The following is a 12847-nucleotide window of genomic DNA, read 5'->3' on the forward strand; positions in this document are numbered from 1 at the left end:
TGCATTCTCCATTGCGCTATATAAAACATGATAATAATAAACATAGGAAAGATGGTTTCATATTCATGTATGTTAGTTCATACATGTATGTTAGTTCATATACACATATCATTGGGGGTAAGGATGAGAATTTTCGACACAACTCAAGTAATATATAAAATTTGCAAGTTAGAGTTGACTATTTTTCAACAAAAATCCAAGTATGACATGATTCGATAACATGAATTATTAGTTTGTTCACTAAGGGATGCCATGACATTTTTTTAATCTTTTATTTAATTCTATCTAACTGAATAAAAAAGTATATAAAATAATAATTAAGGCTAATATCTATTTTTCATTTAAGATATGTTTTTTTTTTTTTTTTTTTTTTTGTTATCTATTTTAGAGTCAATCTAGTGAAACATAGGTATATAGTAATAAGGTACAATTTTTTTAATTAGAAAAATGCAATTGTATTAAAATCAAACATTCTATGAATAATTTCATTTAGTAGAAATAAATTTTATAAAATTCAACTTATGGGAAAAATGTTAATCTCTCCATACACTTGTTAAGTTATTTTTAACTAAAAGTGAAAGTTTTTACATTAAACATCAATCGGACACAAATCAAAATAACACCACACGACAATATGAAAATAAATGAATTGAGCTAATATTGAAGTAATTATAAAATAACACGACATGATACACTCCCCTAGTTAAGGGCCTTAAATTTTGTTCAAAATCTGGAACTTGAGGCGACCTCCTTAGTCGCCTCACCTCAGGGCTAGCCCTGGGCAGGATATGGGTCGGATTGATCAAAGCGCTGGCTACCCTTCGTCTTCCTGATCACACTTGCAACAAGTCCAGTAAAAAGGCTCCGAAATAAAGGTGGTTCCTCCTACGAACCTCTAACAATCAAATTAGATGAATGTAACAACTCATATTTTTAATTATTCTGTAGAATTTATACTAATATTATTTAATCACAGTTAGGAAAATAGATTTATTTTGTATTATTATGTATAATTTTATAAAATAATATAATTATTAAAAATTTAAGGGTCAAAGTATAAATAAATAATTAAGTTAATTGAATTAATGAAGAATTAATAGGAAGACGACACGTAGCAACTTGGCTTGGTGGCCACGGCAATCTCTCTATAAAAGAGAGGATTTGTTGGGGCGAAGGAAAGAAAAGAAAGAAAGAAAGGAAAAAGAAAGAAGAAAATAAAGGAAAAAAGAGAGGAAGGAAGGAAAGGAAGGAGAAAATAATGAAAGTCGAAAGAATCTTTGATAGTGGAAAAAAAGAATGAGGTATTAAAGTTAAGGTGAGTTATATTATACCTTGAGTCACTATAATGTATTTTACGTATGTTTTGACTAACCATTATTTATTTTATACAAGTTATGTTTTACAAATTATTATAAACTATATTAATATTTCAATTACGTGGTTTAATTTCTAAACCCTATTTGTGAAAATAAAACCTATGGATATATTTGTTTATATTTTAAAGAATATTTGATTATGACCTTATAAATAATTATATTTTGTAAGTACCACTACGGGAGTCCTATGCCTTGGGGGACTTAAATAACCATTGGCTTCTGTTTGGCCACTTTGTGGTCCTCTGTTTGTCATTGATCCATTAACCTCTGTTTTGTGCATTTGTCACGACCCGCTCCCCGTATCCAAGGTTTAAGTATCGTGATGGCCAGTAACTGAAGTTACCTCCGGCCAATTCTTAAACAAATTAATAAACGCGAGCAGAAGTAATATTTAAATGAGGGTACCAAAATAATCATTGGAGTTTCTATTTTTATTACAAAATGTATTGACCAAACGAGGCCGATATTTACATATAAAAAATATCATAAAAGTGTTGTGTGTGTCTATTCTGCAGCCCCGCGTCTAAGACTTTTCAAAAGTTATTTCTGAATTGCATCGTTTTCTGAAAATTGGTAAACAACTATAAGCACTTGGCAGAGTAAAAAATATTATACCAAAAGTATAAGGGACACGAAATAACCATAGATAGTTAATTAGGCCAAAACATTTGCATAACTCAGTTTGGTACATAAATCATTTAAGTGGCAGAAACTGAAATATAGAAATTATGTAAATAAATAATCATAACCACGGTACTGAACAGAATAGAACAGAGGTCACAAGAGTGACAGTCAGAACAAAAGTACGAACTCAAGAGGTGGCTTGTACGGACTATAGATGTGGCTCCCACAATAGTATAGCATTTATCTCCGCACAGCACTTTGCTCCGCACAGAATAGAGGTCAATGGATTCATAACAATACAGAGGTACGGATTCAAGAGGTGACTCGTACGAACTCTAGAGGTGGCTCTCACAACAGTATAGCACTTAGTTCCGTACAGCACTTTGCTCCGCACAAAACAGAGGTTAATAGATCAGAGGGCCACAAAGTGATCAAACAGAGGCCAATGGTTATTTAAGTCCCCCTAAGGCATGGGACTCCCGTGGTGATACTTACAAAACATAATTGTTTATAAGGTTATAGTCAAATATTCTTTAAAATATAAACAAATATATCCATGGGTTTCATTTTCACAAATAGGATTTAGAAATTAAACTACGTAACTGAAATATTAATATAGTTTATAATAATTTATAAAACATAACTTGTATAAAATAAATAATGGTAAGTCAAAACATACGTAAAATATATTGGCCCTGTTTGGTGTAGCTGTTAAAACAGATTATAGATTATAGCTTAACAGATTATAGATTATGATTTTAATCAGAAGTTGTTAATCTGTTTGGTATAACTGTTGGATTACAGATTTAAGTTGCTGAGTAGTGTTTGTTAAATAAGCCGTGAAGTAGCTTTTTCAATTAATTTTTATTTTTTATTATTCACTACTTGTCTACATTTCTCATAAAAAATAATAATAATATTCTATAGTCCATTTGGGTCTTTTTCTATTTTTAAAAAAATAAAAAATAAAAAAATTTAAGAGTATAACCGTAAATTAATATGTCCACAGCAGAAGTTGACAACCAGAAGCAAGGGGCGAGTAGCTTCTCAGAATTAGCTTTTTTGACTTAAAATAAGTTACTAGAATCAGAAGCTGTTTGAAATAAGTTTAATCAAACAATCCAAAATAACTTTTCAAAAGCCAAAAGCCATAAATTAGCTCAAAAAAGTCCAAACAAACACTACCATTATGGTGACTCAAGGTATAATATAACTCACCTTAACTTTAATACCTCATTCTTTTTTTTCCACTATCAAAAATCCTTTCGACTCCCATTATTTTTTCTTTCCTTTCCTTCCCCCCTCTCTTCTTTCCTTTCTTTTCTTCTTTCTTTTTCCTTTCTTTCTTTCTTTTCTTTCCTTCGCCCCAGCAAATCCTCTCTTTTATAGAGAGATTGCCGTGGCCACCCAGCCAAGTTGTCACGCGTCGTCTTCCTATTAATTCTCCATCAATTCAATTAACTTAATTATTTATTTATACTTTGATCCTTAAATTGTTAATAATTATATTATTTTATAAAATTATACATAATAATACAAAATAAATCTATTTTCTTAATTGTGATTAAATAATATTAGTATAAATTCTACAGAATAATTAAAAATCTGAATTGTTACAATCTTCCCTCCTTTTAAAATTTCGTCCTCGAAATTTGTCATACGTGTAAGTTATCCGATGCGCATTCTGATAAATATATATTAGATGATTAATCTGATAAAAAATATTACCTCAAAAAAAACTTTACTAAAAACAACTTACTGTCTAGTTGTCAAAAATTGTTTTGGGCCAAAATGAGAAACAATCGGTGACTTTAAAAACTTTTCACTCGTTTTGTTTACGATAAAAATAAATAAAAATAAAATGAGAACACAATGACAGAATCATATGCAAGAGTTGAAAAAAATTTGAGATGAACTTTTCATTGCTGGGAAAGAGTTTCAAAATTAGCATCTTTATAATTTGAACCCACCTTTATAAGTCGAAATACTTTTTTTTTTTTTTTGAATACTGAACTAAAAACTCAATGTATTTAATTATATTATAATTTCGGTGGGTGCTTGAGCCCAACATTCTTTGTTTCTTTTCCTTCTTTTACTATAACAAATATAAATTATATCTAATATCCTTCACAAATTATTCACCCGAAAAAAAAATATTAATATATATATAATCATATAAAATTATAATATAATTAAATTGACTAACAAAATATAATATTAAGGTACTAATTACCCGCCATTATACTTCTTAAATGTGCGCGTGTCCTATGCTCCAATAATGATTTTTTTTTTTTATAAACCATTGCTCTAATACCATTTGTCACGACCCGCTCCCCATACCTAAGGGTTAAGCATCGTGATGGCTAGTAACTGAAGTTACCTCCAGCTAATTCTTAAACAAATTAATAAACGCAAGCGGAAGTAATATTTAAATGAGGGTACCAAAATAATCATTGGAGTTTCTATTTTTATTACAAAATGTATTGACTAAAAAGGCCGGTATTTACATATAAAAAATATCATAAAAGTGCTGTATGTGTCTATTCCGCAGCCCCGCGTCTAAGACTTTTCAAAAACTATTTCTGAATTGCATTGTTTCCTGAAAATTGGTAAACAACTATAAGCACTTGACAGAGTAAGAAATATTATACCAAAAGTATAAGGGACACGAAATAATCATGGATAGTTAATTAGGACAAAACATTTACATAACTCAGTTTAGTACATAAATCATTTAAGTGATAGAAACTAAAATACAGAAATTATGTAAATAAATAACCATAACCACGGTACTGAACAGAATAGAACAGAGGTCACAAGAGTGACAGTCATAATAGAGGTACGGACTCAAGAGGTGGCTCGTACGGACTATAGATGTGGCTCCCACAATAGTGTAGCACTTATCTCCGCACAACACTTTGCTCCGCATAGAACAGAGGTCAATGGATTCATAACAATACAGAGATACGGATTCAAGAGGTGGCTCGTACGAACTCTAGAGGTGGCTCCAACAACAGTGTAGCACTTAGTTCCGTACAGCACTTTGCTCCGCACAGAACAGAGGTTAATAGATCAGAGGGCCACAAAGTGATCAAACAGAGGCCAATGGTTATTTAAGTCCCCCAAGGCATGGGACTCCCGTAGTGGTACTTACAAAACATAATTATTTATAAGGTCATAGTCAAATATTCTTTAAAATATAAACAAACATATCTATGAGTTTCATTTTCACAAATATGGTTCAGAAATTAAACCACGTAGCTGAAATATTAATATAGTTTATAATAATTTATAAAACATAACTTGTATAAAATAAATAATAGTAAGTCAAAATATACATAAAATACATTATGGTGACTCAAGATATAATATAACTCACCTTAACTTTAATACCTCATTCTTTTTTTCCACTATCAAAGATCCTTTCAACTGCCATTATTTTTTCCTTCCTTTCCTTCCTTCCTCTCTTCTTTCCTTTCTTTCTCTTCTTTCTTTTTCCTTTCTTTCTTTCTTTTCTTTCCTACGCCCCAGCAAATCCTCTCTTTTATAGAGAGATTGCCGTGGCCACCCAGCCAAGTTGCCACGTGTCGTCTTCCTATTAATTCTTCATCAATTCAATTAATTTAATTATTTATTTATACTTTGACTCTTAAATTTTTAATAATTATATTATTTTATAAAATTATACATAATAATACAAAATAAATCTATTTTCCTAACTGTGATTAAATAATTTTAGTATAAATTCTACAAAATAATTAAAAATCTGAGTTGTTACAATGAAGATGTAGTCAGAATAATAGTTTTTAAAGAGAAGGTTGAGAGTAGAGAGTAAAGAGAGAGAGTGAATTACTTGTCCCATTGGCCGAAAGTCTGTAACCTATTTGTCATTCGTCGGCCATGGTGGTTTCATCACGTCCTAGAGTGAGAAGTCTTGTTGCTTTTAATACTTTGACAGTCTCATTTAATACTTGGCGTGTAGGCTTAATAACTCTGCAAAATCTTTATTTTCCAGGTGGCTAATTCCCTACTCAACACGTGTCTTGCTGTAACTGAGTTTGAACTACTATGGGTTCTCTATTCTCTGTTAGGCTTCATGTTGGGCCTTATTTGCTGGGCTTTATAATGATAACTAACTAAGTAATTATTTGGGCAACCCAAGCAAGCCCAGCCCTAAGATTTTCGGGGCCCAAAAGTCGACAATCAATTGATAAGTTTATAGGGCCCTTTATATTTTTTTTCATTGAATGAAAAAAAAAAAAAAAATTGAAGATAAAGGACAAAAGATTTGTGTCAAAATCACAAAAAATACTAAACATTACATTATAACAACTAATAAATATCGCTTGATTCTCGTTCTTCTTACATTTTTAGAATCAAATAAATTAATCATACTTGCATAATCTAATTTTTTTGCAAAATCATTTTCAATGGATAACAATGCTAATTATTTAAAATGGGTCTTTCAATTTTTTTAATGAGTCAATTTATTTTAAATTAGTTTGGGCCTTCTTAATTTTTTTTGAACTTAAAACATAGGGATTTTTAAGGGCCAGTCCTATTTTTAAGGGTTATTACCTCATAGGTCCTTAATGAAGACTCTTTTACCTATAGGTCCTGAACATTTTTGTTTATTTCATTTTTGCTCTTATGTTTTATATCCAGATCTGTGAGATGAAAGATGAAAAATGAAAAAACAAAGAAGCTCTCTCTCTCTCTCTCTCTCTACACATTCCTCTATCAACGACCATCGCCATCTCCACCGTTGCTGACCACTGCCGCCTCCACTGTCGTCTTTGCCGGCGACCTCAACCGACATCTTCTTCCACTTTCACCATTGCTTCCATCTTCACTGACGTCTTCGCCTCTACCTCCACCATCATTGCCAACCACTTCCGCCTCCACCTCCATAGCCGTCGTCGCCTCCACCTCTAGATCTAGGATTTAGGCTCTTTGCCGCCAGGTCTTCTGTGTGTGTGTGTGTGTGTGTGTGTGTGTGTGTGTGTGTGTGTTTGTATATTGAGGGAAGATCCTAGTGACAAATCTGTTTAAACCAGTGATAAATTTGTTTAAACCAATAATATACTAGTGATATGTTTGTTTTTGTGAATTTATCATTGTTGAATATTTTGTAAATTTGTTTTTTTGAATTAGTAAGTGAGTGTGTATGTATATGAGTATGAAATTTATCACCGATAAGATTTTATCAGTGATAAATTTGTCACTGCTAAATTATTGTGAATTTGTTTTTGTGAATTAGTAAGTGTGTGGATGTGATTTTGTGAATTAGTGAGTGAGTGTATATGTATGTGAATATGAGAGACCAAAAGGAACAATATGTAAGGAACAAAAGGAAGACAACATACAGGGAAGGGCTCATAAGGGAGAGCTCGTGAGCAGCTTCTTTGTTTCACGCATGTGGTGTGATATTGAAGGGTAAAATTAGAAACGAAAATAGGACAGGACTTGGCCGGTATTAATTTACTTCCATGGGACCGGCTGGTAAGTCCTCCTAAAACAAATCTAATATATTATACTAAATTATAATAAGAGGGGGGCCGTTTTTTGGGTCTATTGTCAATGGATAACAATGCTAATTTTTTTGAATGGGCTTTTCAATTTTTGAATAGGTCAATTTATTTTAAGTTAGTTTGAACATTCTTCAATTTTTTTTAAACTTAAAACATATCTAATATATTACACTAAATTATAATAAGAGAGAGCCTCTTTTTTGAATATATTTTGAGGAGTTGAGGGGTCCTAAGTCATGGCCTAGTGGGCTTATTCCCAAGGTCGGCCCTGAACCCAGGGTAACTACGGGTTGGGCCTTCCTGAGCTATGCCTATCAATAATAAAATAAAATCATTTTTTTTTCTTTTTTTGTTAATCTAAATAAAATATTACAATTATTTATTTATATTTTTTTTGGCCATATGGTCCAGACGGAGGGTAAGTATGTCATTATACTAGTGCAAATGTTTGGCCATTTTAACTTTACCCCAACAAGAAGGTATATATATTGGAAGGTGTTGACCGTACACGCGACATTTTGACCGCTATTGTCGATTACAATTTGAGCTAGCAATGGGTTGTTTGTTATAATTGAAACTAACATATGAAGCGTGTTACCCACGGGCCAAATAAATAATTAAAAATAATTTTAAAATTAAATATTAATATAAAATTTATTTAAAAAGTATAAAAAAATAAAATAAATTTTAATTATTTTATTAGAATATATATTGTAATTATTATGTCATTAATTGTATATTTTAAGTTTATAATAAAAAAATATAGATGTCATAATTTAATTGATAAAGATGAAAAAAATAGAATAAATTAAAAAAAATTATATTTATGATAAAATGAAAAAATATTTTTTTTATAAACTTTTTAATTTTAGTTTATTCTATATTAAAATTGGTCATAAAATTTAAACATATACTTTAGAAATAAAATAATATATATATTTTTAATAAAATCAGTCAAAAAACTAACCAACTTACACCAAAATTAATTAATTAAAATTTTTAAATTTTATTTGATTTTAAAATTTAAACTATCTTCAACTGAAATATATATAATGTTACTATATTAAATAGGAGTATAAGATTCACTTTATGTAAGTGAAATAACTCATTTCTTCCTTCTTTTCTAGATATGAGATTGTGTAAAATAAAAGTTAATAATTATTTGAGTGAGAAGTTTGTTTCGAATCAAGTAATTTCAACCCTTTAATCTTCAATTAAGTCAATTTTTAGCCTCCGTTTGAAAAGTGGGTTGGCTTTTTGACTTTTTTGGCTATTTAAGCCTGGGCTCAAAAGCTTGGTTTGGGAAGGATTTTTTGGCTTTTTTGACATTTTTTTGTGAGAGAAGAGTGTAATGATTATGGGTTGGATGTGATGTTTTGTCTGTTATGGCTCAAATAGCCTATTCTGTCTTTTGTGGCTCAAAGAGCCAAAAGAGCCCAAATGAGCTCTTCCCAAACGACACCTTAGTGTATTTCAAATCAAACAAATCTTAACCAATTTATACAAAAATTAATTAATTAAAAATTAAAATTTTAATTTTAATTTTAATATTTAAAGTGTCTTGAACTGAAACATACACAACACTACAATATTATATGAGAGCATAAGGTTTATATGGTGAAACAACTGATTTTTTCCTTCTTTTTTGATGTGGAACTGTAAAATAAAAGTTAACAATTGTTTAGGCGGAAAGTTTATTTCTAATCAAGCAATCTCAGTCATTCAATATTTAATCAAGTCAATATTTAGTTTATTTCGAATTAAACAAATCTAACCAATATATTTTGATAAAACCCCTAAAATCGCTGTTAAACTAATGAATCAATCAAACCGAAAACGATTCAGCTTAATCGGCTACATCAAAATATCAACCAAATTACACAAAAATTAATTAATTAAAATTTTTAAATTTTATTTTAAAATTTAAACCGTCTTGAACTGAAATATGCATAATATTATAATACAAAATGTAAGTATAAGATTCACTTTATATAAGTGAAATAACTACTTTTTTTTCTTGTTCCGATGTAGGATTGCAAATGAAAGTTAACAATTGTTTGGGTGAGAAATTTATTTCTAATTAAGTAATCTCAGTCGTTCAATCTTTAATTACGCCAATCTTTAATTTATTTCGAATCAAACAAATATAACCAATATATTTTGATAAAACTGTTAAAATTACGATTAAACCAACGAATCATTCAAATCAGAAACGGTTCAGCTTAATCAGCTAGGTTAAAGACCAACTAATTTACACAAAAATTAATTAATTAAAACTTTTAAATGTTATTTTATGAAAAATTAAATTGTCTTAAACTAAAGCATACATAATACTATTATATTAAATAATAGTATAAGATTCATTTTATGTAAGTGAAACAATTCAATGGAGTATAAGACTTACTTTATGTAAATGAAATAATTAACTTTTTCTTTCTTTTTCCAATGTGGGATTATAAAATAAAAGTTAAATAGAAGCTAGCCAATGAAAAAAAATTTAATTGTTAAATTTTTTTTAAAAAAATCAAGAAAATTAGTATGAAATATTGAAACTCTCATAAGATTTCTCATTAAAAATTCTCTTTTGCTTATATAATATATAAATAGATTTAGATAGATGAGAACATTATAATTTATTTTAATATGATAATTTGTGATAAATTATTCAATATAGTTTTTTTTAATAGTTTAAGTAAAAATAGTTTAAATAATTTTTTTTTAAAAAAAATAGATTATTTAAAAATTGGAGGGGAAGTGTTTTTGACTTCTATTTTTTTATTATCAATCTTTAGCTTATAATAAACTAGCCTATCACCCGTGCTATGCACGGGATAATTATAGATATTCATATTTGTTTTAATTTTTTTAATATATAAATTATGTTTTTTAAGATTTTTTATAAAACTAATTTAACAATCTTATCACTAACCATAGTGTACAGGAGAAATTAAAAAAGCTATTGCAATAATTATGCACGGGCTGTATCTATAATTATTTGTATGAGGGGATTTTAAATGCTAATCAGAGATTTTAACTAAATCAATAAATGCAGGCATGTGAATTGAAAAAAGTTAATAAATGCTGATCAGGGGATTTTGACCAAATCAATAAATGCTGAGGTTTTTTTTTTAAATCAAAAATTTTAAAAATTAAGATTAAAATATTAGAGCTCCCACAAGGCTTAGGGTTTAGAAACCCTATTTTTCTTAATATATTTACAATTATCTATATATGTAAATTGCGATTTTTAAATGTCTTTTTTTTATTTTTTTTTAAATGTCTTCTTTTTTTCCTTTTTTATAGTATATTAAAGTTTAATATTTTGATAATAATCATATGTGTTGGACTTTTCAAGAAATTAAATATCTTCTTTTTTTTATTATATTATATTAAACTTTAATATTTTGATAATAATCATATGTGTTGGACTTTTCAAGAAATTTTTTTTATGTTTGTTCTTAATACATTAAAGTGTTATTATGAAGGATAATAATCATATCTGTTTGGACTTTTCAAGGAATTCATATGTGTTGGATTTTAAAGACTTTTTTTTTATGCTTGTTCTTAATGCATTAAAGTGTTATTATGAGGGTAAGACTTGGGGGTTAGGAGAAGTTAACACATGCTAAGGTTTTTTTTTTTTTAAATAAAAAAATCAAGAAATTTAGATTAGAAGATTAGAACTCCCACAAGGCTTTGGATTAAAAACTTCATTTTACTTAATATATAGTATAGATTACACAAACAAGCCCAATTTTTGTTGAAAAATCAATAAATACTTCTCAAATGTCATGTGGCATAGTACACGCGATATTTTTAATTAATGAGAAATCACAATAAATACTAGATCAATTTTTGTATTCTAATTACCTAACAAAAGTTAAGCAGTGTGTTTCATTTATAAAATTTTGTGCTATATGAATAATTTTGAACACTACATAGTGCTTTGGAATTACTGAACAATTAGTGTGGGAAGCATTTAGCTTTGCTCTATTAGAGTCACTACAACACTAATAGACATTTTGTATAACGAAAGTACAAAAATAAGTATTTTACCTAATCACTTTGCCTAGTATACACTCTAGGAGAATTCTATTACGTACATTTCATACCATGTGCACTCCTAATTATATCATTTTTTTTTTTTAAATTATGATTAATTTTCTTCTTTAGTTATGACATTATTTTGAGATATTTAGTTATGCATTATTTGTGCTTGATTATAACTTTTTTTTTATAGTTATGATTTAGAAAGTATAAAGTTATACAATTTTCTTCTATAGTTATAAGGTACATATGATTCACACCCTTTAAAGAGATATATACGATAGTTTTCCCTATACTCTAACACCCTACAAATTGGTTTACCTAGCCTCTAAGACTCTCTAAATGTAACTAATCAGGAGAATATATCTATCACATTACTTATCTTGTTGGAGCTCCATTCTATAAAAAATTAAACAAAATTTATAAAATACTCTGTATGCCTCTTCCATTATAATTTAAGGGAAAATAACAGTTCAGTTAGAGGATGAATTTTTTTTTTTAATTAATGATAAAATTTATAAATTTTAATTATTAAAGTCATACTTGTTCATCAATTATTTTTGAACAATTGATCTGAATTGGTAATTTCCCCTACTTTTAACATATCATTGTCAAAAAGTATGTTTGGACCCATCACCTGTTGATCCCAACAAGCTACCAAAAAAATTAGAAGTCATATACTTTTTCATTAATTATTTTTGAACAATTGATCTGATTGGTAATATTCCCTACTTTTTAAAAAGCATATTAGGACCCATCACCTGTTGATCCCAACAAGCTACCAAAAAAATTAGATAGAGAAGAAATAACTATCGCGTTTAGCATGCCTAGCTTGTCAATTAACTCACAATACTCATTGAAGTTCAGAAGCCTAAATTCATGTAATTAATCCAAAGAATATGATATATGTTTTTATCTTTTCTATGAAAAAAAATTCTTCTGTCTGTCGCTAATTTTGAGATGACATGTGACTCAAGTACAGGATAACTTTAAAATCCTCTAACCGTATATAATTAGCAAGATATCCACATTTTCATGAGGACCCATATTGCCATTGATGTCTTTTTTAAGTTTGGTGCCTCTATAATTCTTCTATAACTATATCATTTTAAGGATGGTTTTGTACCTTTTTTTTTTTTTTTTGGTATTTAGGGTCCTTTGGGAAGTTGATGTTTTAACTTAAAAGTGAAAAATCACTACAAAAGTTAAAATGTCAATGAATACCAAAAAATCAAATATTCATTTTCATTCACTTTACTTTTTACACAT

The sequence above is a fragment of the Camellia sinensis genome, chromosome 4 (assembly GCF_055761805.1).
Source record: "Camellia sinensis isolate YWXY chromosome 4, ASM5576180v1, whole genome shotgun sequence".
In the NCBI taxonomy this organism is placed as follows: Eukaryota; Viridiplantae; Streptophyta; class Magnoliopsida; order Ericales; family Theaceae; genus Camellia; species Camellia sinensis.